This window comes from Aedes aegypti, chromosome 1, assembly GCF_002204515.2.
Source record: "Aedes aegypti strain LVP_AGWG chromosome 1, AaegL5.0 Primary Assembly, whole genome shotgun sequence".
Taxonomy (NCBI): domain Eukaryota; kingdom Metazoa; phylum Arthropoda; class Insecta; order Diptera; family Culicidae; genus Aedes; species Aedes aegypti.
The window spans coordinates 42610826-42635030 of NC_035107.1; the positions used below are offsets into that span (position 1 = coordinate 42610826).

Genomic DNA, 24205 nt, shown 5'->3' on the forward strand with positions numbered 1-24205 from the left:
AGTGGTTCAAAAAATCGTTTTTGCTCCACACAGCTCATTCGATTCTAGAGCAAATTCTGAGTGTCCTCCCAAAATTTGAGCTCATTTTGATGAAAACTGAGACTGCACAAGCCCTTTAAAGTTTATATGGGAATTACTATGAGAAAAGCAACCAATGCATTCAATCGGTCATAGTATTTTCCCATGTGCTCCTGAAGATTAGAACTACGTTGATACTGTGATATACATTCATCAGCTACAACTTTGCCGAAGACCGTTTTCAAATCGGACGCCTCAATAATTAATTATTGATTTATATCCAGTCACAAATTCTTCAGCAGTGCTCATTTAACTTCTGAACAGGCAACATTGCTGCACCTGGCGCGAAAGATAGCACGCACAAATCATGGCTACTATGTTTTACTGCATATATCCAGTGATGCCTGCAGAGCAGCCCAATAATTATAGCCAAAGTGTTACAACTCATTCAAAAATCAATAACTAATTACTGGGGCGTCCGATGTAAAAACAGTCTTCGGCAAAGTTGTAGCTGATGAATGTATCTCATAGTATCAACGTAGTTCTAATCCCCAAGAGCACATGGGCAAACACTATGACCGATAGAATGAATTGGTTGCTTTCCCCATAGTAATTCCCATATAAACTTTAAAAGGCTTGTGCAGTCTCAGTTTTCATCCAAATGAGCTCAAACTTTGGGAGGACACTCATAATTTGATCTAAAATCGAGTTAGCGGTGTGGAGCAAAAACGATTTTTTGAACCACTCTAATGTACACACAGTGCTGCAGTAGTGGCACACAGGATCCACTTTTTGTCGACGCGCAAATTCTCCCTGAAAAGGCAGCAAAACAAGCAAACATGTGCTCCCAACTAGCAGCAAACAAGCACGAAAAGCTTCAATTGCCAACGGGAAGGTTTGAATACGGTTGACACTCAACGAAGAAAAAACTGAACCTCCGACCGGAATATGGAACTCTCCTGAAACTCGACACGAGCTTTCTCGGAATCATCATAACAGCAGTATTGTAATATCGGCTTCTCCGGGAACCGAGAACACGATGCGGCACCGGTGTTTATGAATATAAATAAGTGTTCACGGGTTTGGGTGATGCGATACATGCTGAATGCGTGTGGCTGCACGAGTGATAGCGAAGCGATTTGCATTTCTCTCGCTCGGATTGAGAAGCTGAGAGTTCGAGAGCGTTTCTGGGATGCAAGAGATAGCAGAGATGATGATAGATGCTGAGCTCACACGGGAGCGGTAAATTGTCGCGTAACATTTCAAAAGGATCTATCTAACATTGAGAGACTCCTCCTCTGTTGCGTTTTTGTATGGAACGGTAGCCAAGTATATTTTATTTCGATCTATAGTGAAAAACTCCCAAAAGCTACAGTATTACACTTTTATAATCGAAAGAGAGCGATAAAAAAGAGAATCTCTCATAATTAAAGTTCAGCGAGAATTATTGGAAACAAGAAATAAAGGGTTGTTTTTATAAATACGGAAAAAAATTCAAAACTTAAACGAGTATTGAATAAGGTTGGTGAATAATGGAAGAATCAATTTTTATTGTGAGAAATTCAGTTATTCGGGTTAAATGTTACTTGTATGCTTATAACATTTATGGATTCCTAATGATTTATAATAACTGATAGCATGAGTGCAAATATGGACACAATATGAGAAAAAATCTCTACGAATTCCTACAAGAATTCCCAGACGAATGATTCACTTAATCTTAATCTTAAAACTTAATCTCAGCCTAGAGTAATCAGAACAACTTATTGAGGGAACTTCTAAATGAAATTTAGTCAGATATTCTTCTAGGAATTTGTTCAGCTTCCTCTAAAAGCACCTTCAACAAGGAACAAGAATTACTTCTAAAATTCTTTTAGGTATTTGTTGTGGGATCCTTCCAGAATTTCTTTCATCAATTTTTCCTGGCGTTACTTCAAAGACATCCATGAAAAGTGCAGGAATTTGTTCAATAACTTTTTTAGTGACATCGGAATTTTTGTATGAATTCTTCAGGGGAATCGCAAGGAATGTTCTCAGATGTTGTACTACGAATTTCTCCAGAAATTCTTACAAGGATTGCTCCAGGAAGTTTTCAATGATTTCTTAGATAAGTTAATCAAGAATCATTTTTTTCCTGCACACATTTTTGAGAGTCTTTTGAAGCATTTTCTGGGACTTTTTGCAAGAATTGTCGATTCTTCAGCGGTTATTGTTTCTTGTGTCTTCAGTAATTCCTCTATGAAATTTTCAATGAAATATTTTAAGGAATCCTGTACACGTTGTTCGAAAGAATTATTTATAGATTTGAGTAATAATTGTATGCTCTTCTCTAGGATATATTTAATGATTACGTCAAGATCCAATCCAAAAAAGAAAACTCTAAAAACTCATATATACAGTGAACGGCGAAAAAAAAGATCATTTTGCCGTTCTTCATACAAAATGGCCAAGTTTGGAAACTTGGATCTTTGCTCCAAGAGCTCCGATTGATATGAAATTTCTATTGTCACTAGGAAATAACTTGAAATTTTTGAAGTAAAGAATTCACACCATTTTGATCACACACTTTGAAGTTATCGCAAATGTGCGTTAAAAATTTCAGTCCAATCGGAGCTCTAGGAGCCAAGATCCAAGTCACCAAACTTGGTAATTTCGTATGAAAAACGGTAAATTGATATTTTTCTTTCGTCGGTCACTGTAAATAACCTCTGAAAATAACTACGAATTGCGATGTAGGGTAGAAGCACCGGTTTTAACCATACGCGAGTTGTAGCCATAGGGGATTATACACCGTTTTACAAAGCCAATCAGCATGAAACCTTTTGTTTTCAGTAGATCACATTCACATGATAGAGCTACATTCATTAACTCGTCCAAATTGATTTTCCTTATAATATAACTCCCATACACCTAAGTTGGCCAGGACTTCTTTTTCACGACGTTCCATCCTTGCATAGTCGCCTCTCTATAGGAAGACATTATTAGGTGTGCGTAAGCCACACTCGACAACTAAATTAACTTATTCAGGTTAGCTCATGTTAAGGTGACATATGTCGGAATCCAAACATGGCTGACACAATGGCCGGCTTCTGTCCCTACTCACGATTTCAGAGGCACTAATCCGCCAAAATAATAAACGTGCAAAGTCGATCTTCTTATTTGAAATTTTCTACTTGTGCACAATGCTAAAATAGAAATTGCGCTGTAGTTTGATGCTTCTTTCGCGAGATTTGTGCCTTCAAAGTTTTGGTACATAATTAAATTTTGATTCCAAGCTGTTTCACCTTAACGTAACATTACTTACAAGATGGAAAAAATATGTTTATTTCGGATGAAGTATTGCCTCAATTAATGTTTAGTTAACTTTTTTATGTGCATGATTTTTTTTAAAGCAAGATAGATTAGAAATTTATATTTTCACTTGTTTTATTTTAAATTTTACTATTGGCCTCGGAAAACTATGTCTTGTCATCAACTTGGCTGTTGATATACGCTATGCAAAACATCTATGCAACGAAGCATTAGTTATCATCCGTTTTTTCGATATGGTTCCACAGTTTCTCAAAACTTTTCCTTTTTAAAAATACAAGGAATCACGCAAATCGGTAGGTCCGTTCTCGTGTCATTTCGTGACATACAAAAACCATTCCATTTTTTTATTTATATAGAAGTCTGGATTCTGGATTTTGGTTCTGCTTTTGCTTTCAATAGCTAGGTTTGTATAACCCAGTCCTGTTTCAAATCAATCATGTAGCAAATTGATTTCTAATGCTGTACTTTCAATGATTTTCCCCATACGAAAGTGAAAAATACACCAAACAGACTTTAATTACTTTTTATTCAGTCAACCCCAATTCCCTTCGAGGCAAATTTAAATCCTAGAAGATAATGGCTAACGGGAACATGATACGTAACAGGTTAAAATTGCCTGATAAACAACGAATTCTAAATATTTTAACGCAATGTTGCACTATTGATGATTTTTTTATATCATCAAGTGATCTTACTTCGTAATGAACTCGATTTCTACAGTACTCGTCATAATAATCATCTAAAACGGATAAACGCAAGAGTCGTGAACACAGTGCTGTGGATTTTTTCGATTGGCAATAGTTGTTTTTTTATTTTAAATTTATAATTTTTCAGGATTAAATAAAATTCAAAATCTTGAAAACGCTAAAACATTTTATTTTCATTTATCGAACGATCTTTAATTTCTTTCTCTCTGGTTAATATTGGGATGTTGGAAGTTAATTCTAATGAACCTACATACTTAGAAAAAAAACGTTGATATTTACGTCATATGTGCCTGACATATTGAAGCAAGTAAAATTACGTAATTTTAGTTACAAAAGACGAAATTTTCTGTCAAATTGACCAAAAAATTTGTTCGGATCACAAAGTTAAATTCAAATACTATGTAATTTACGTCATAAGTAAGTTTAGTTTTTTTCTTAGTGTATTCTCTGCATCGATGCATTCATGAGAGAATGGATACACAGAGCTAAAGTAAACCAATCCTACAAGAGCAATTGACAGGATTGACGAATTCAAAAAAAAAACGGCTCTAATGGAACATGCGATTGATAATGATCATCGATTCGATCTGCGCAAAACAAGAATCCTTGACCAAAACAGTCGATCCTTGAAATGTGCCACATTTCCTGTGACACCAAAACGGTCAATTTCAGGATCGAAACAAGCAATTTGAGCGTTGTGTATTCAGATTTTCTGCACTCAATCGCAAATTGAGTGGACAACAGAACAATATTACTTTATGTTTAATGTGTTCTTGTCCTATTCGTCTGTTCCACATAATCTCATTTTGTTTTAAACCTGTTTAGATGTGCTCGGGTGAAAGCTGTGTAAGTTTGTGTTAAAATGATACAAAGTTAATAGGGGTATTCACTTAAAGTAGCGTAAAGTGGTATTCTGCGTAAACAAGTCAAGAAATATTTCAAATGAAATAATTCTTCTCGATGGCAAATGACGAACCCATAAGTAATCTAGTCACCCATCGAAATCGTTAAAAATTGCTCGTGAAATTTGTTATTGTTTGAGCTCAGACTCCTTCTGTTGGATTTTACTCGGAATAATGATCGTTATCTGCATGGTATTCGAAAGCGAATTCGGATCATCGTTCAATGCCAACAATCTGGAGAAGATTAGACAGTGTTTTGTCGAAAAAAAGTGTGATATGTGATATATGATTGGATATGCCAGTTCAAAGAAAGTCACCCTCTTGAGGTACTTGAAATTCCTGCCGATTCATCGATGGCCATTTATAGTGTAGATTCGAACGATTATTCTTGTACCTATTACTGGATAATAAAAGCGCTGTTTGAAGTATCACATAATTATGTTTTTGATTCCCAGCACTATAGAATCTCCCACGCATCAATGTCTCATTCAATAGCAACCATTATCCCATTTCCAGAAAAAAATATGATGACGGTTCCGAAGATGACCAACGTGTGCTTGGATTGAAAATTTGTCTAACTTTGACAGTTCGAAATGTTTCTTTCACTGTTTACGCAATGTCATGAAACATTTAATATAATCAAAATACACAGCGCATTACGCTGTTAAGTGAATACCCCTAATGTGAATTATATCATTATGTTCGAAATTTATTTGTAATTCCAGTATAATGTTGTTAGCCGTTCGTTCCATGTTTGTTCAAATCCACTTGACTTAAAAGCAATTAACGATGTAAGTAATTTTAATTATTGTTTCGGACTTGACTTCACCAAGAGCATAAATTTGTAAAATTGTAGTTTGCCCTAAAGATGAGCTAATAAATGCTCGAAACGTCAGCTTTAATCAAAACAATTGTTTTACCAACAAACCCAAGGACCGAAAATACGCCAAGAAATCTTGAAAATCAGTCTCTACGGTCGATATCCCACCAAATCTGCAGGTAATGTTATGCAATAACATTGTTTATGATATTGTAATGTTTACCTTTGCTCTTATTAACGACATCTAAGAAGTTTGGTAACAACGGTCCTTTGCGATGCCATTGTAATGAGCATTGACTGTAATGATCTTCATAACAACTCTCAGCATTCCTCCGGAAATCCGTTCAAGTAGTTAGCTACAAGATATTCATTTTCGATGTAGTAAAGAACTCGAATATGAATTTCTTTAAGAAATCATTCAAAATTTTGTTTGTCAAACATTGCATATTACTGCTAGAATTCTGGATAAACTGAAGGAAATCTTGTTGCATTTCCTATGTATGTTCTTGACGTTTAGTGAAAGAATTCCAGATTGAGTTCCTTTAGGAAATTTCTGAAGAACGCCAATAAAAATATTGCGGAATTTATGCTGGTTTTAGCAAGAGAACTCCTGCAAAAATCTTCAAAAAAAACTGCTTGAGGTTTTCCTTCCGGAAATTTTGGAATTGCCAGGGAAAATTTCTTAAGGGTGATTGTCGGCTTTGGCACCATTCGACTATTATCGGCAATCAAAATTCGCATTATTTTTCTTTAAAAACATTCCAATGTATACAATCATATGATTCTTTGTGCTGTTAGCTTTACCCTGACACAATTTTCACGACTGAACAAACAATTTTGCCATAGTTGTCATTAATTGACATAAATATGGCTCAAAACGCGGTTGATTAAGAGCAATAAATTAATCCGCAGTTCTTATGGAAAGGGATGTCGAAAAAAACAAGGCTGTCGAATAAAATAAGGCTGCCAACAATAGTCATATCACATAAAAACTTCGGGACATTGTAAAACGTTTCAAAACTGGTTTCAACAACTCTGTCGATGTGAATCGATAAACGATTGGCTAGCGCACAAATGTAAACAGGCAAACAATACGTATGTCAGAGATAGTGGCAATGGAAGCAAAGCATTGACTAAGACTGCCGAGAATACATAATAAAGTTTCCTCTTGTAATCCTTCTACTAGGAATTCGTTCAATGATTTCTCCTGAAATCCTTCAATAGATTTCTCCTGGATTGGCACTTTTGGAATGTATACAACATTTACTCATGAACTCTGCGGAGAATGCCTCTACGATATCTTCATAAAAAATCACAGATTCGCGAAGATAAATCAAAGCAATTCAGATTGCTCATTATGATATTTTGATTATTAGGCTGGAATTTTATTTGGTAACTTTGCTAATGCAGGGCCATAGCTTACCAACTCAATCAGTTAAGTAAAACAAGTGCAATAGTAAAGAGTGCATCACCAGTGCAATGATGACGATAGACTATGGGTATCATTGATGGGTTAAGTTTAGCCTTAAATTAAGCAAATAAAATGTCAATTTATCAATACGCTTTTTTGACAGTGCTGCAGATAGATTGAAACTGTATGTTGGTCACTGAAAAACTATAATAGCATGGATAATTACCACGTGATCACTCATCCTGCAGTGATTATGATCTAGAGTGCGCTGTCGCACCACTGCTGTTGGTTGTCAAATATTTGAAAAAAAAAAAAAAAAAAAAAAAAAAAAAAAAAAAAAAAAAAAAAAAAAAAAAAAGTGATATTGATAGCTCGCAAGTGATATTGATAGTTTTAGAGCATCAGCCATTAGCTGATATGATTGATATTAAGCAACTCTGGTATTAATACAGTTAACTCTCCCTTACTCGATATTCCGTATCTCGATATCGAGTTAGAGAACCATAGTAAAAGTTGGTTTTCATGGCTAACTCGATGGTCCCTTGGATCGCAGTTTCAAAGGTTTTGTGCTCTGTAACCCTCCCTAACTGGATGGTCCCTTCAATATCAAGTAAGGGAGAGATGACTGTATGAAACTTCATATCAGATATATTTTCGTTGAAATCGAAAACATCTGAGGCTTTATATTTGAATATTAAAATTCGATGAGATTTTAGCATTTTGGGAACGCTCACTAACAATCTGCTCTACGGTCACTAGTTGATGATGTTAAAGAGAGTTCGTCACTTATCCTTAGTAACACTAGTAATAGTAGACCTTGAATTCAATATCCAATCTTTTAGCAAAAAGCATTCTTACAGGCTGTTTTTTTTACTCAAAGTCAGAAATTTCCATATAACGTTAAACCCCTGGAGGTAGGCAAGGCCCCATATACCTCACGCAATTCATTCTATTTTGGTCGGAATATTCTCACTTAAATTCCAAGAACGATTGATTCAATGTTGAAACTTTTAACATTTTTGTATAAATTTAATACTTAAGTTTTTATATAAATTTTGTAATTTAGTTCATAAAATCTAATCCACGCTATTCATTAGCATTTTCCAATTCAGTTTCCATTTCAATTATGTCAAACAGTAGTTTGGTTGATGATTTCCATGTGTTAACATGCCCAATTTTAACACAAAAAGCATTTTTTCGCTATAGGCCCTTTTAAAAAGTTGGCTCGAAAACTTTTCATTGAAAACAAAACATCAAATTTGTATCACAAAGCTCATAAATATGACATGAGATGGCAAACATATTTTTGGCCGCCATTCTATATGGAAACCGCCCACAGTGAGTACATGTCCTACCCACTTCCCGCACCATTACAAAATAAAAGATGTTTTGTGATAAAAAATCTCACAATTTGAACCAATTTTTGCATACAAAATTGATGAGCGACCCTCTCAAAACAAAAATGCTTAAAATAAAAATGTTATTCTTTTCACCACTAATTGAAAATGCATTTTGTTGATTTTTTATGTAACGTAGAACAACAATTTTAACAAACTGTGAATGAAAAAACGCTTTTTTATTCACAGTTTGTTAAATGGTGCCATCGTTTTTTTATTATTAACGCGTCGGTATCTTAAAGATATGCACACTGTTGGACAATGCTTTAGCAACTTTTTCGTTTTTCCATAGAAAATGACCAACTTTGGTAAGCTAGATCTCAAGTATTTATGGACCGATTTTAATAAAATGTTCACAGTACATCATTCATAACATAACTTCAACCTATATGTTTGTCTGTGTTACATTTTTAGTAATTTTTGAAACTACTCGTTTAAAAGTAATGACAATGCGACTGAAGTGAAATTTTTAATCACTACTAATTATTTGAAAATTTACATGCTCTCCGAACTCGTTCATCTTGTCAAAATCTATAACTTTTCTTAAGATACCATCAAGCTATTCGTTTAGTTATGTCAATTATAAAAAATTATCTAAAAACAAAAATGACTTAAGTTAAACCGTTATTGCTTTTGATCTCATGATTGAGAAAATCACTCAACAATATATGTTGAAATTCAAGTTATTATCAAATATTTTTATTGTTGCGATACCTAATCGCCCATACTTTATATTGTAAAAATATCGTATATTATACAATGTTATCCAATATAATTCAATATAAAATTTGTATCAATGCCAACAAAAGTCGACCCACCAAACTCTCTAAAAGTTTTGAACACCCCTTGGCAACTCTCGCGACCGCAACCGAACGGTGAGACTCTCGCATTCCGCACGCATCTCGGGAAATTTCTCGCTCCGAGAGAAAGAGACAATGCAACCGCTCAGAGAGCAACAACCCAAATCAAAACAAACTCCCATCCCAGTCCTGTTGCTTGCCTTACCAGCCCTCTTCCACTATGCAGGAGCATGACTGTGGATAGATATCCGACCGACACGGCAACCGGAGGGCTTTTCCCACTATCCGAGGCAAACCCAGACGCGAGTCGGTTTCCAGTAGTCTACCGGAGAAGAAGGTACCAGAGCTCGATCTGATCCCAGGTTCGCCTGCTTGGTTGGTCGGTACGCAGTTCAGTACGTAGCGAGATTCGAACCAGTGCTGACGTCGGTCTGCGAGGTAATAGCAGGCGTTGTGATTGGTCGGTCCTTTGAGCACATCGCATGTGTACCGTTCGGTTCCATTCGTTGTCAAGTGGTATTGTTTTGTGTCGCGCGCGCGAATCGTTTCGGGTTGTCATCGCTACAATAGTCGTCGACGAAGACGACGGATTACGGGAGCGCCTACTTGGAGCGGGCGCGGGGGTGGCTCATTTGCATCTAGCTGAAGTGTGCGAAACAGTTACAGGAAAGGATTTACTAGCAATTGCCTTGCAAGAGAACGTCTGTTGAAGGCTTTTTCTCCCCTTTCGAGGCGAGTTGAGTGCCGCATCTTGAAGAAAACAAAAGTGGTTGATGTGACGACGACTACGGCGACAAGGTAGGCTGGTAGATGTCTACCGAGTTGATGTGCGAGTGGTTGTTCATGACCTTCTTGGATATGCACACAAGCTGTGCAATACTGTATTGTGAAGATTGGCTAGCAAGGGAATAGTGTGTGGTAGTTAAACGCCGGATGGATCGGGCATTTCGTTTTGAATATTAATTGCCTGATTGAAGTATGCATCACTACTGATCCGTTCGGAGAATGATTCAGTGAGTAAACAGTGGAATTCCCCGAGTGCAGCGATTGGAGGAGGTGATATGATTGAAACTATCCGTCTGTGCGCGGCAAGTGAAACTGACCGCATTTTAGGGAACGTCTACGGTAAATCTACGGAAACCCGAAACTAGACCACAGCGAATGGTTTTCGGTTCCGTTAGCGAGATTTCTCAGTCAGAGCCGCTGTGTCTTGCCCAACCGTAAAGCGCTGGAGGTGTATAGTGGTTACAGTTAATTCTCCGTCCGTCTGCATGAATGAAACATTAAACGTTGCTTAACACAAAAATAACGTCAAGTTATGACAGCTGGTTGCAACAAACCTCGAAGCCAGTCACAGCGTGACATTTAATACAGAAGAAGAGCAGGCAGAGTCGTAAAACAGAGCTTGAAGTCGTGGCCGACTGTGATTGAATTTCAATTTCAATAAAACAGTGTCGTCGTTGTTTTCAAGAAGTGTTGAACCAGTGTGTCTCGAATGCAGCTGGGTGGGTTTAGTGAAAAGTTAGCGCTACAACACAACGAAAGCCATTGTGGTGCAATGTTTTGTTAAACTCGACGAGAAACCTACACACTCTGAGCAGTGGAAGAAGGTCGCTGTTGGTTTTGAGCTTGAAACTGAATCCTGTGTATCCGGTTTGTGAGCAGCGAAAGGGGGTTGGTTTGTTGTCAACGCCGGCTTGGATTATTTGCGTTTGTTTGCGAACGAGTTTTGCAAAGTTCTGGCGGCTTTTGAGGTAAGAATCGATGTACGTTTGATCGAGTAGTCATACATTGCAAGCAAGAGGTGAGCGTGGGTTTTTTTTTTAACCGAACGGTAGTGGTTGACAGCCTTGTGACAGAGAATGAGCGATGAGGTTGACATTGTGGAGAAACGTGATTTTGTTGGAAACAGTTGCACAGTAGTTTATCGCTTTAGAGACCGCAATTGAAAAAAAAAAAATAACCCAACTACCGCCTGTTAAATTTTGCCTGAATCATACACTGTTTGGGGATCGTTGATTATTCAAGATAATTTCTGTAATGAACAAACGTAAGTGTAGCGTATTGATTTAAAAAACTATTCTATTCGATCTCCAAGGCTTACTGTGTTGATTCGAGTTGCACGGACGCTTCAAATCCCAGACGCCGACCTTATTTCACCCAAAAATTGTTATTTCACAGGGGTTGAATTCTGAGAAAATTGGAAACATCTCTCACTTATCGCACTTTGTAATAATCATGATCCGCAACACATCATGAATACCTATTTATCATATTCTGCAACAGCTCTGATTTGAACTGGGGAATAACAGTGCATGATAAAACCCATCTAAACAAGGTGCAAACCTGGGGTAGGGGGGGGGGGCACTATTGCTGTAGGATGTTTTGGGATTGTTCATCACGCCTGTAAGATGGTTGGGTGACAAAACGTCGAAAGACAAAATGTCGAATGCCAAAACATCGAATGCCAAAACGTCGAAAGGACAAAACGTCGAAGGGACAGAACGTCGAAAATTGCCGAAACACAAAATGCCGAATGCCAAAACGTCGAAACCCAAAACGTCGAAATCCAAACCGTCGAAAGGAAAAAACGTAAACATGTAATGTCTAACAATGTGTCGATTTATTTGATTAATACGGAAAACGATGAAAAGCGAAAAATGTCACGTAACATCTAAATACTAGACAATGTTTTGAGCAGTTAAAGCATTGAAAAATACAGTATTTGACAGAATGAAATACAAATTTGCCATTTTTATAGAATAGATCTCGGCTTTTAGTGGTCTGGTTGACGAGAAATTTTCACCGCAGCTCAAAAATAATATGAATTTCACATAATTGGAAAATCACAATATTTGAACACAAATTTTTTAAGTTTTTGAGAATCTCCTATTTTGCGACAATCAGCATGAAATATATTGAAAACAATCAATTTTACTCAACCTTGTGTGGCTTATCATTTTTTTTTTTGCGGAAGGGTATATCACTCTAAGTATTTCCATAAAAGAATTATTTTCAATTTAAGACTTTTATATTTTTTGTCAAAATTGCAGGTTTGCGATAACTTAAAAGTTTGATTATAAAAAGCTCTAAATGTTGAAGCTGCAGTGAAAATTTTTGATCAATCTGTGCACTAGATCCATTTCTCCAAACTTGACCATTTTTTATGGAAAAATGGACAATGTGTACTTTAATCTGTCCAGAATTGTATATTCTTTTTCAATGTTATCATGTAGTTTTTAGCTGGTCTTGGAACCGACAAAAAAAGATAATTTTGCTCGGAATTAATTGAGCTTTGAAATTATTTTCTAGGTTATAAAATGAGGAGTCTGTCATCACGACGCTACGTTTAGTCAAACATTGAAAGGGGTATGCGATAGAAATGTTTTAGAATAAAACTATCAATTGATACTTGCTTTGTTCTTACTTGTTAGTATTTATACAGTATGTATATTCTTTACACAAAAAAGTCAATCCTGTCAAAAGTATCGAAGTCTATTCAATAGAACACATTTGAAAACTTACTGGATATCCTGATGAAGGAATCCTGTTTCCGAGGTTGAAAACAATAATCGAGTCAGTCATACTTACTCGAGGGAAGAACGAGTAAATTTTTGAAGAATAAAGAATTCACTCATTGTCAAAAATACAGTTGTTATGCTGAAATTTACGGCACTAGTCTGTTAAAAGAACGAGTGTATATTAAAAGAATAAGTAACACACTACTTATCAAGAGATAGCTTAAACAGAATCAAATCCAATTTACTTTTAAACAATTGCTGCAACAAATTTAAATAATTTATTAAATTGACAAATATTCACAAAAATAAGAATACAAAAAAAACATTCAAGCTAATTGAGATAAAACAAGCTTGTTTTGAATAAAACAAATTAAACGATGGCTGAATGCTTACGCTATAAATATAGGAAATTGCTGGTGATTCCACATTCTGATTCATCTTGTTTCTACAAGATGTTTTTGTTCACTCACGAAAGTTTTCAACAGAAAAAATATAAACAGTGAACTGCTCCTTGCATTAATTTCCTCTGCCGTTATGTGAGTCCAGAGGGACGGCGAAAGAAGGATGAATGTCTTGATATTTTTCATATTTTTATCACTTCTACCTCAGGCTTCATTTTTATTCTTCCTCTCGAGGTGCTGCATTGCTTCTTCTCTGGTCCGAACTGGGTGTAAGATTGACATTTTTGTGAAAATTTGTTCCATGCTTGCTTTGATGAACATTGCAAATTGTGAAGTATCCAACGCCGTTCATATCGCAACCATATTTTCCTTGGCAACGTTATTGTTATCTTCGCTTGCAAAAATGACTGCTTTCGACGTTTTGTCCATTCGACGTTTTGTCCCTTTCGACGTTTTGGGATTCGACGTTTTGACATTCGACGTTTTGGATTTCGACGTTTTGTCTTTCGACATTTTGTCCCTAAACCCTGTAAGATAAAACACCTATGTCCAAAGGTGAATAATCAAGAGAAGTGCGTTTTACCATCGCTCTCGGTCTTTAAGGCTCTCGTTCGCTGCTCTTATTTAGCAAGCTTGTTACAACTTGCGAAACATTGCCGATCATGGACCGATACAGATGGTATATTGTTCTTCGCTTGCTTTGATGGTGCTTCAACGAGTTCTGCGATGCCTGTTATTTCGTTAACCTATACATCAATGATGAATGTAGAAAGCGTAATAATGATGAATTCGGAGCGAACAAAAAATAGAATCAAGTCCAAATACTGATAAAAAGCTAGTGTCCGTCTTTCGAAGCATTCAGCAAATCCGGAGCAGTATGGTATTTCAACAATTACAACCGTTTTTCCTTTTGGAGTTCATTCAAGAACTTTTCCCAAGCATTCGACAGAAATTGTTATAGGAATATCTGTATAATCCTCGCCAGGGGATTTTCATAAGAAAATGACAGAAATTTCTGGGAAAATCTGTAAAAACAGTCCTTGTAGATTCAATGTAGAACCTTTAAATTTGTATTAGTGAGATTCCTTGGAAGAATTTCTAGAAGAATACCAAGATAACGTTCTGAGAAAAATCTTTGTGATTTTTTTGATTTCAGAAGGTTGCTTCAAAAAATGTGTGAGGATATTTTTTAAGACAGTAAAGCAGGAAAATCTTGAAAACTTTATGAACGCGTCACTAATGTATCACGCTTAATTCAGATCACCGAATTCGGTAGCATTTCGAAGAAATTGGAAGTGTTGAAGAACAGCCAACATCGATTTTTCACCTTTCTTAAGAAAATTTGACAGATATAAAACTGAAGTTGGTTCTACTGTTCTTATTTCGTAAAAAAAAGTACCGTACGTGAAAATCCAAACTGAATGTAAATCTATAGAGGAATACTTGAATGAAAATTAAAAAAAAAATGCAAAATTTCCTGAAGTTGCGGATATGTTGATAATTTGACCAAAACAAAACAAATCCTCTTTGTTCAAGTAAACTGAATATTGAATAGAATGGTACTGAAGTTCTGAGTTCTCCACAGGCTTGATAGAAGCTCCTCTGTGTCACAAAGATGAGGCGATTCTGACGTTTTTCTGAGGAGAAAAAACTGAACTGAAAATTTTCAACACAGATCCTCAAGCGATTCGAGTGAGAGTGCAAACAAATGCGAGAATTTTTCAGGCACTCTCTCTCTCTCTCGCTCTCTTGTTGCGATGCTCACCTTTACTCACACTTCAAAAGAACTCTTGAATGTGCCGCTCGAACAAGACAGTCCTCGGAGAGTTTTACTCTGTTGTATTTTGTGCTGCATCTTTCTCGCTCATATTTTGTTGCCTCTCTGCTTAGCATTTTCTCGCTCCCTCGCAAAGCGGCAAAGGCAGCATGCTGCTTTAGAGTATGTCACCGAACTCTGATGATGTTGAGGAGTATTATCAAGGCTGGTCCTCCAACGACATCATAGTACCGTAAAACGGGGTAACTTTGATAATGCGAGACTCTCAACATACTAAACGAAATAACAAAGTTCCTGTTAATCTGTTAAGCAAAACGAATGCAAAAGTAAAGAGTATTAGTATGACACTTCATGTTAAAGCTATTTCCGTTGGAATCAAGTACATTTGAGGATTTATATGCAAATATGGAAAATTTATAAGATTTTAGCAATTTTGAATTGCTCTTAAACAATCTGTTCTACGATCACTATTTGATGAAGTCATAATGAATTCGTCACTTATACTTGATAGCCTAGTTATAGTAGAACTTGAATTCGGTCTCAAACCTCTTAGCGAATACTATTTTTACAAACTGGGACCATTTTTGTAATCTAAGTCAGAAATTTCCATATAGCGTTAAACGCCTAAAGATATGCAACGCCCTACAAATGTTCTGTAATTCATTCAATTTTGTTCGAGTGATGCTCCATTATCAAAGTTACCCCAAAACAGAAAACCGACTTTCGATTATATGAAAAATTATATATCCATTGAGAATAAATCTATTGGAAATCTATCATCTGGAATCGATAGTTAGGATAACAGTACTTGTTTTAAAAATATGAATTAAAATTATTTGAAACAGCATGCATAAATATTCAAGTTTTCTTCGAAAAAACTATCAAAGTTACCCCGTTTTACGGTACATAGGATTCAGGATCTACAAGTGTTGGTAGTTGCCTATTTATGTTTTTAGTGTCGCAAGCGCTCCTAAGGTAGTTACAGAGCCTTTTTAATAAAGAGACAGATATCTCGGCAGAAGTCTCAGCGGAGCTCTTCACAGATAGATTCTCAAAGATCTGCAAAGAAAAATTCGCTACGGGTTCCAGAGATACCTCCAGAGCGCTTCGCGAAGTTGGTCTTGACAGGAGTCTACACAAAGGTATCTACAAAAATTGTCACAAAAATCTCCGCAGAGGTGTCCAAAAATGTCGCAAAACGATCTCTACTGAGATTTTCGTCTCACAGAAGTCTCCACAGAAGTTATTTCAGAATATTCTTAACCTTCAACAAAGGTTAAGGTAGCTTCAGATCCTTTATCTTTCTAATATGGGGACGAACCAGCCGTGAGCTAAAAATCTTCCTAATATAGATAATACTGATACCATTTAATCTCCATGCAGAGCGGTACGGAGAATTCCACAGAAAAATCTCCAAAGAGGGCTCCGCAGAGATCCCAACATAGTTTTTCACATAAATCTCCTCTGATGTCGCTACAGAGAGCTTCACTGAGGGGTCACCGGTGCTTTTCACAGATAGATTCACAGAGATCTGCGAAGAAGAATTCGCTAAGGGCTTCAAAGATATCTACAGAGGATTGCGCAAAATTTCCATCTCTACAGCACATAGGTCTTCTCAGTAGTCTGCACAGAGGTATCCACAAAAGTCCTCACAAAGATCTGTACAGAGGTGTCCACAAATTTCTCAAAACAGTCGCCGTCTCACAGAAGTCTTCTTGGACTCTTCTTAGCCTTCAACAAAGGTTTCTACTCCAGTTGTATATCGATTTCTGTGGTTCATTATTGGAATCACCATGAACATGTGTTCTTATTCTTACTAGCGTTACGTCCAAAATAAATAAAAAATAAACCTACTTCTCAGCTTAGTGTTCTTATGAACACTTTCACGGTTGTGACCGGAGACACTGTGCTTCATTTATCGTTATTATCAAGCAAAAATATCCATCAAAATTTTAAACGCCAGATGGTTTATATACTTATTTTACACCTCTAGACAGGTTTAAAAAAAATCCTAATTAGAAGCGTAACTGTCGAAAACGTTGATTTTTAATTCATTAACATTGTATTTCAATACCCGAAGTCGGTTTGAAATGTTTTCAGTTACATAAAATTATTCAATTTAGAAGAACTTACCTTACTAAACTGATTATGTGCAGGCTCAAGTGTTATAGAGCATAATGGAGCTGATCCAATTTTGTAATTACTTATAAACTTCATCAATCAACAAACAATTATCAATGATTCGAAGATCACAAGTTCTGGGCCCAAAACGCTGCAGCGCTAAACCTACAGCTATTCAGCAAGACCATAATGAGGATCATGGGTTGGAATCCCACCGATCAAAAATCTTTTACAGGGTGTCGACTACCTGAAAAAACCCGAAAAATCAGGGAATTTCACTAGAGGTCAGAGAAAAAACATCAATACTACAACATTCATATCAGAATGCTGAAACATTAACTCAAATAAATTACTTGTAGAGTATCATTGTGACAAATTATTGGAAGCATACTAAGAAAAAAAAATGAATACAATTCGGAGAAATGTCTGTATGACTCCTTAAAAACATGGGATTCGAACACACGATGCTCAACTTGGTATTGTTGAACAGCTGCACGTTAACCGCTACGGCTATGTGGATCATCGAGATAGAGCGAAATCTATTGAAAGAGTCAATGAAATTACAATGAAATTCAACTTTTACTGCGATTCTGCATCCCGAGATGTATACTCCAGGATGTCTTGGAAGACCTAGGATATCTTGGATGATATCATGAGGAAATATTATTTAACAAAAAAAAAACCTGATTACGCTTGCAGACCTTAAGACCTATGTTCCACATGTTGAATCCAACAATTCATGTGACCTTTTCCTGTTAACCGCTTTGTGTCTGTACATTGTATGAAGTGCAGACTTTCAAAGAATGATTAATAACGCTCTTAGATCTGAAGTCTATAGCTTATGGAATTCTTAATTTCTGCGCCTTCATAAAATTATTTCAAAAGCGTGTCAAAAGCAGCAAAAGCTAAACTATTGTATGGAATGGTCTCACCATGGGTCTTAGTCTGATTCACAAACTTCAAAAAAAGTTTCGCAAACTGGAAATTTAAACTCTAAGTTTAGCTTAAAATTTTAATGTATCAATGTACAATAAATCGTTTGTTCCAACTCTTCGCGAATCGTTAGATGATGGACCATGGCTAAGTTATAGAGTTGATAGAACCGCAGCCGAAATGGCCATCTTTTCTCTTTGGATCCTGTCTGAATCCAAAACTATCATGCATGAGAACATCGTCCGACGACGAGCGGTCGTTCTTTTTGCGCCCATCCAATATCCCTCACATCCGGACGCACTTCAGTCCTCGGCAAACCGGATTCTACCCTATTGAACGCCCGGTCCCAAAACTGCTCAGGACAACAGGAAGCACGTCTCCGGCCGTCGTCTCCTTTTCCCCACTTGAAAAAAGGGCGCAAACACAAACTGAGTTGTATTTAGACGCACATGCCTTCACTGACTGGCATCTGATTCGAATACCGATGCCTGTGTGAGACGACAAATAGGAACGTTCCTTCGTTCGATTTCGATTCTATTGAGAGCTTCCCAGCGTATGATTTCGAACGCACCCAACATCCCAAAAAAAGCAAATCAAATTCCCGGATTGTTTGTTGATCAAAGCAAGCACTGGAGAAACCGACCGACGAAAGTGACAACAAACGACGATGATGACAACATCGAAGAACACAACGACTACGTCGACAACGGAATGATGTTTCTTTTTGTCATGGCAAACATCACACATACCAAAGGAGGGATATGGCCAGCGTCGTCACTTCAAAGAGAATGCAATATCACCAGATTTCTTTTGTTCGGTTTGGTTCCTGACAGTTTGCAATTGTAGGCTAATTAATGAAAAGGGCTGAATGGGAGTTTTATTTTGCTTAGAAGGCTCAAGCGCCCTTAGGCAGTACGGAGCCGAATGGATTGATTTTATTGTCACTAATGGCACCATTATCGAGAGTGACACCATCATACACTGTCCCTCAACGTTTCAAAAGAGCCGAAGAAAGCAAATCAATCTTTCGGTGCACTTGAAAAACTTGCTGATTCCGAAGAAAGAATGCCGTTCTGCCTGAAGACGAACTCTACACAAAAGGCTTAGATGGCGCCCTCTTGAATAGGATGTTCCGGGGTTCGTTATCGATGCCCCCTCCTCGCCAAGACTTCGAGCGAGTAATGATGGCCCAGTTTGCTTTCATCAATCCAGTGGGGCCATTGTGTGCCACCGAGAAAGAAAACGGAAAAAGTGCTTAGTCTTCACACGTTCGATTGTTTTCTGAAGTGGTTGCCACTAGCTAGCTAGCTCAGCTGGATGGGTACTTTTTCTCTCGTCCCATAAACTAAACCTGAACCGAAGTGAAGTGAAGGCGCACGACAGATGCCGGATTGTGCAGCAGAGACATACACGGACGAACAAACGGCAGGTAAAAACTAGTACTACACTTGAAGAGGTTTCGCTTTGCAAGGTGTCTCTGCGCTGTTCAGATTCATCACAGGGCTGGTAGCGGCTAAGTGTCTTACAAATGGGAACTTGAGAATTTTTTTTCTTATGAGCAAGTGAAATCAGCTCAACTATAAAAAATCCGAACTGCTACGGCAAATGAAATGTAATATGTTTTGTTAACAACAATGATTACAAATGCATAATTCAGTTTTACCTAGGTAGGATGATAACCAGGGTGTCCATCCATCCGGGAAATCCGGGAAAACCGGGAAAAACCCAGGAATCAAAAATGGCCGGGAAAACTACGGGATATACCCGGGAATTTGGATAACGCCCGGGAAAATTTGTGTTTCAAACATTTAATTTATTTAAATTTCAAGTACTTTGCGGTAAAGCTAGAATTTTTCCCAAGATTAGTACCGTCTGTAATTCGTACTTCGCATTATGATTATTTTTTGGTGAGGTGTAAAAAGATATACAGTTAACTCTCCCTTACTCGATATTCCGTATCTCGATATCGAGTTAGAGAACCATAGTAAAAGTTGGTTTTCATGGCTAACTCGATGGTCCCTTGGATCGCAGTTGCACTGGTTCTGTGTTCTGTAACTCGATACCTCCCTAACTCGATGGTCCCTTCAATATCGAGTAAGGGAGAGATGACTGTAGTTAACGATTAGGATCTTTGAAACATTTCTATAAAGGTATTTAAGGATTTTAGCAAGGTCCTTGGCGAGATGTTGGTCAATTTCCATTTGAATTCATGACAAATTTTATATGAAATCTTTGCTGGAATCCTAACAGAAATCGAACTGATAATTGACCAGTATTTTTTTTTCTGAGAGGTCACTGAAATGGTTCTTAGTAGATTGCTAATAAGATTTTCAGTCGATTCTAGAAAAAGTCCTTAGCTGATTTTGCTTGAAATTCTTAGCTGACTCGTAGAGGTTGGCAAGAACCTAAACAAAAAAAAAGAACAATTCTTGTGAGATCTGAAATCCTGGGCAAATTCATTAAGAGTTCCATTTGGCGGATTTCTGGGGTTATTAATGATACTGATTCCTGATGAAGCCGTGTATGCATTACTAGTTTGACTAGTCCTTGATCTACGACCAAGTTCTTATGAGGCCTATGACGAGATTTTATACAGATTTCTGCAGATTGACAGCGAAATCGTACAATAATCCAAAACAAGTTTCACGTCTAGTTATTTGACGCATAAATAAGTAAAGAGGTCCTTTAGGCATTCTTGGTAAGATTTTTGTTAGGTTTTTGACAAGAAACTTGATATGTTGATCAAATCTTTTGAAGATTACTTGGAAGATGCAATCTTGGATTTATGTCAAAAGGTTTAGGTAAAGGTTTTTAAAGATCTTTTCTTGGATCCAACATGAGATTCATCAGATCAACAATTTCTCCAAAAACCAGACATAAGCCAAATCTAACGCATTCCCCAAGTAACATTAATAGCTGAGTAACAGCTTAGTAAGCTGAAAGGAGTATATTTCAGCGTAATAAACTGTTATTCAGCTAAAAATGTTACTTGGGTTGTTAGAGGGTAATAGCACAGATAAGTATATGTGGTAATAGGTTGGTTATTGAACTATGTCCTTTTGTGGAAGCTGACATTTGTTTATATTATTCCAAAATCTCTCTGAATTTCCTATGATTTACTGGGGGTAACGGTCTTTCAGATATTTCAACAAATATTAATATTTATAGTATCTTTTTGTGCAAAACTCTTTTAAAATGTAAGCCGTTTTTAAATTGTATTAAAAATAATTCATAAATAAGTTAGATCGAGTTTTCCTAGTTTGTCCATATAGTATGAAAGAAATAAAAACAAAAATATCAAAACGCAGGATCCTTTTGTAATATGTTTTTTTTTACATCTGGGAAAAATCCGGGAATTTGAAAACTGATTTTGAATGGACACCCTGTGATAGTATTTTCTAACACAAAACACCTAGATATAAGAAATGAATGTATTGCTTGAAAAGATACTAATAATAACAGACCAAACAATGACAACAAAACAAGAACCAAACAAAATCTGAAGATAAGAGTTTTCATGAAGATTTATCAGAGAATCGAACTAGGTTTTTTACTAAGAATATCTATAATATTTTTAGTAAATTCTTTGTGTCACTGCGATAAGTATCGTAACTCGTATGACTGTATGTATTTCATAATGATTATCTTCTGAAACTTCACCGGAAATTAATTTAATTGTTTTCTTTAATTTTTTTAAATATTTTTCGGTAGGTTTGTTCAGGAGTTCATTGAGTGGTGTTTTTTATCATTTTCAGAAATTTCTCAAAAAAATCCATCGATTTCACAGCATAACAAAAATGACAAATTTGCTTGTTTATAGGATCAAATGATGTGTCTCTAGTAGATTAGGGATCGCTGAATCTGATGTCGTTCTCAGAAATGTTTCAGCACGTCACAATTTTGTGCTACAAGTGGCCAACATTGTATAAAACTCTGGTTTTATTGATGTTTATATGTTTATATTTATTCAAAGTATGATTTATCAAACTTTTTAGTGATCTAATCAACTAAGTTTGCAGAGTAGGACTTCCATTTAAGATACAATTTTGTTCAATTTGCACGATTAAATTTAAATTGAATCGATTTTTTCAACACGCTTGCAGTCTCCATATAAAACTCTTCGTTTCTTTTATACAATACTTTTCTAAATCATCAAAAAATAACTGTTGAGAATCGAAAATATTATGAACTTTGTTAATAAGTACTGTTCAACACATGAAGCAATTCTGTGACTGATTGAGCGAATAAATTGCCATACAAACTAGCAAACTTGCATGCAAGTTGGCGAAAAAAACGTCAAATTTTGCATCTTTAACATCCAATATCTCAAAAAGTAGACGTGCTATCATATTTCAAAAAAGGGCAATGAATTGAGCAGCCCTAAATCAAGAGATTTGAGATTTTGCCACCAGGCTGCGCTAGTAAGCATGAAAAATTTGTTTTGTGGATGTTTCAGGAATCTGACCACTTAGAAAGATGGCGTCTTCGGCAAAGTTATCCTGTAGCACAAGGACTATCATTGTTTGAGCTAGTTGATTCAAAATTGCACCACCAGGTAGCGCTAGTGAGCACGAAACTTTTGTTTGTGGTTCTTTCCTGGAATGGGACACACGTGTTTCTCCCGTATGTCCTGGCTCTAGAGCCTAGGCTTAAGCGCCCTTACACACTCTCTGAAACGATAAGAAAGGTAATTCTGATCTCCCTCCTATTTTACAGCAACCTATAACGTATTAAAGTAGATGCAATAGCAAAATAATGGAAAAATAAAATTACAAGGAACGTTTTCACCAAATTCAATCAGCTACAGACTCGAATATCCTCTTCACTAATGAGACTATTCGTCTCCGTAATTTTTTCCGAATACTACGCATATTCAATAGCATTGTTCTTCTACCTCAGCGTCATCATTGCTTGGAATGTATTTAAACACAGCTTTCATCGTAGTAGGTCTCTGATTTTTGCCGCATTTCGAGATTAAACTTATAACAGCCAGAAAAAAAATTCGAGATTGAACTCATAACAAACAGAAAGAGTTTTTCAACAGCCTTTTTTCGCACATGTTACCACAATTTCAATCGACCTGCTCAAAACAATTCACGGTGACTTCAAAACGCATGCGATGAACAAGTGCAATGCCCACGATTTTCTCAACATTTAGGATAAGATGTGGATACGAGTAACTGACACTGAAGAAGACTGCAAGTAGTAGTCGAAATACGTGTATCTGTCAAAGATAAGCATTTAGGAGCGGAATTAAAAGGTACACGGTACTCCATCTACTTTTAAGTTTCTCTAAGATGTCCGTTTCGCACTCAATAAATTTGCTCAATTATTTCAGTTGAAGACACTGCACCAGCCGTTTCACCAGCCGAATTTAAAAATTTGCGGAGACGATAAAAACTTTACAGATCAACTTTCAACAAATCCGTTTGCGCACGCTGCCTACTGCGATCCTTGCAGGGCTCAAACCTTTGTAGACTACTCGTGAAGTATTTCTAAAGTACTCTATGAAGGAACTTCATTAAAAATGCTTAACCTCCTGTACTCATTTAGGACATCTTTGAGGTTTCTATAGATTTATAACTAAGGTAATGATGGAAAAAAGTAATTAACCGAATCCCAAGATAATATCCCGCAAGATTTTCTTAAGCAATTCCTTGAAAAGCATAGAATCTCTAAATAAATTTGGGAAGGAATAACAGGGATAAATGCAACCCAATTAAATAATAAATGAACTTTTGGAGAATCCATGGAGAATTCACTTAAGAAATGTTTTGAAGAACAGCAGGAATATATCTGGAGGTACTTAACCTGTACGCTACGGAGCTGACATAAAAATTTCAAATTGCTCGTATTTGAACACACAACAATATAATTTCAGGATTTTTTTTAGGTTTGCTTCACTGTTTTTCATTAGGACATCATCGATTTGGTATGGGTACGGGTTTTAAATTTGTAAATGAATGCAAACCAAACCTCGAATTTTTGAGAATACAAATCTGGAGATCCAGACAAACATTCTCGCTGTTTGGATCTCTTCTGAGATCTGTGCTCTTGAAAATTATATGTGTGGTTTGGTTTTATC

At 36.5% G+C, this 24205-nt stretch overlaps 2 protein-coding genes across 14 annotated transcripts in view; one reads left to right on the forward strand and one right to left on the reverse strand.

Moving 5' to 3' along the window:
- LOC5566555 (cation-independent mannose-6-phosphate receptor) overlaps positions 1 to 24205 on the reverse strand; it is a 552122-nt gene that overhangs the window by 248485 nt on the left and 279432 nt on the right. The window lies entirely within an intron of this gene.
- LOC5564186 (protein toll) overlaps positions 9661 to 24205 on the forward strand; it is a 212489-nt gene continuing 197944 nt past the window's right edge. For both annotated transcript variants that reach the window (XM_021853026.1, XM_021853596.1), the window contains exon 1: positions 9661 to 11121. The gene's annotated coding sequence lies outside the window, so the exon portion shown is untranslated. The remainder of the gene's footprint in view (positions 11122 to 24205) is intronic.